This window comes from Helianthus annuus, chromosome 13, assembly GCF_002127325.2.
Source record: "Helianthus annuus cultivar XRQ/B chromosome 13, HanXRQr2.0-SUNRISE, whole genome shotgun sequence".
Lineage (NCBI taxonomy): Eukaryota > Viridiplantae > Streptophyta > Magnoliopsida > Asterales > Asteraceae > Helianthus > Helianthus annuus.
The window spans coordinates 153,081,488-153,083,699 of record NC_035445.2 but is presented as its reverse complement, the minus strand read 5'-3'; the positions used below and the strand labels follow the sequence as shown (position 1 = coordinate 153,083,699).

The following is a 2,212-nucleotide window of genomic DNA, read 5'->3' as shown; positions in this document are numbered from 1 at the left end:
AAAATTTGGGTGGTTCCTCAACCCGGGGTGGTAAGTGTTAGAATTCATGTTGTTGTAATTTCTACCACCCCCTCCTTGACCTTGACCTTGAACCGCATGGACTTCCTCGTATTGCCCTTCCAACATCCCTTGGCAATTTTCAGCCGCATGACCTATCTCATTACACAAAGCACAAACATCATAAATTTGGTTAGTGGTTTGAACATTACCATCATCTATGGCGTGCACTTGCGGTCGGTTAGTGGTCGGTCGAGCTCTTCTTGAGGCTTGAGCTTTCCTCTTTGATGTAGTTGCCATGCTTTCCAAGAACTCCCAATCTTCATTCTCATAGTTTGTTCCAAAAGTCCCACCGGTAATGGACATCAAATCGCGAGCATCTTCGGCACTCAACCCCTCGTGAAAAGCATTCAGTAACTCCCACAATTCGATTCCATGGTGAGGGCAATTCTTTATCATCATATTGAATCGTTCAAACGCTTCATGGAACATCTCACCATGTTGTTGTTGGAAGCTCCTCAACCCCTTTCTAGCATCATTGGTCTTTTGGGCGGTATAGAACTCGTCTAAGAAAGTTTGTTGCATTTCCCCCCAAGTGTAAATAGATGCCGAAGGCAAAGTGTAGAACCACTTCTTTGCCTTATCCTCCAAAGAAAACTGAAATAAGACCAACTTGACTTCATCGGCCGAAAAACCTTGACTCCCAAAAGTGTTGCAAATTGAGTCATAGGCCTCTAAATGGAAATACGGCTCCTCCGTTGCTAACCCTTTGTACTTCGGTAAACTTTGCAACGAGTTTGTTCTTACTTCAAAAGTTCTCCCTTGGTTGTTGTGAGGGATAACCACCGGTGAAGGGTTTTGAGTAATGATTGGCCTGAAATGTGCCTCTATTCCCCTTGCTTGTTCCCTAAGATGCCTTCTTGGAACACCCAATCGACCCCTTGGACGAATAGGACCCATTGGTCTTGGTATAGGCCCTTGTGGTGCAATTGGTTGTTGGGGCATCGGTGGGTATTGAATCGGCCTTTGAAATTGTGGTTGCACATGTTGTGGCCGAACTTGTTGCAATGGAATAGGTTGTTGTATTGGTGGCCCTTGTGGTCTTGGCCGAATGTGTTGTGGTATAATTTGTTGTTGTGGCATTCCACCAACACTTGCCATCCCTTGAGATTGACTTTGCAAATAACCAAACTCCCCTTGATCACCATAACCTCCATAACCGTACCCATCCTCATCATAACCCTCAAAATCTTCAAATCCCTCATCATAACCATCTCCTTGAATTCCCGAGGTCTGCCTAAATGGAATGGTCGAATACTGGAAGCCCGATTGTTGTTGTTGTGGTCTAAAAGATGAAGTAGTATGCACGATAGTTGAATTGGGTGCAATTGTGAAGGTGGATGATGATTGACCCGTAGTTGGGGGAAAGAAGTGGGATAATGGTGGGATTGTGGTGGATGGATTGTAGGTGATGGTAGGCTCAGTTTGAGTGGTGATTGGTTGGGTGACATTGGATGGTGTAAATTCAGCGGTGGTATTAGGTAATGTAGTGTTTGGTGATGGTTGGGTGGAAGTAGGTATAAAGGATGAGGATGATTGACTGGTTGTAGGTGGAATCTGAGAATCAGCCATGATGTTTCTCGGTGTAATGGGTGAAGTGGGTGAACCAATGATTTTGTTTTCTCGCACTAAAACTCGGTTTTGTCTTAGCGTTCTTTCAATTTCCGGATCAAACGATAGCGGTGATGACCTGTGAGAGCCTCTAGTATGCATACACCTGAAGTACCTGCACACTAAACACAACCAACGTAAACCCGAAAATAACAAACAAAACTATTAAACTAACACACGTTGCGCACTACTCCCCAGCAACGGCGCCAAAATTTGACGTGATGTCGTGGGTCACGCAAATTTAATCCCCAAACAACTATAGTTAGTGGTAGTAGGGTATCGAACTCAGGGAGTATGTGGAAGATGTGTTGATTGTATAGCTTTGTATTTAAACTAATATTAGACTAAATTGCAGAAATTAAAATTCAAGAGTTTGGTTTGTTGATTTAGAAAACTAAATTAAAAACTAATTCAAATCAAGATTGGTTGTAAAACAAATTAGGGGAGAACAATGATCAACTTAAGTTTCAGTTTCTTTAAACAGTTGTGTGTAATTCCACTAGAAAGAGTTACATAGACATAACTCGTGTATATATGATTGAAG

General features: G+C 42.7%; 1 non-coding gene across 1 annotated transcript; it reads left to right on the top strand.

Annotated features, from left to right (window-relative positions):
* The first annotated feature begins 427 nt into the window (after nt 1-427).
* On the top strand, nt 428-533 carry LOC118486052. Its single transcript, XR_004877908.1, has one exon. It is a non-coding gene; the product is annotated as a small nucleolar RNA R71 (small nucleolar RNA).
* The last annotated feature ends 1,679 nt before the right edge of the window (nt 534-2,212 follow it).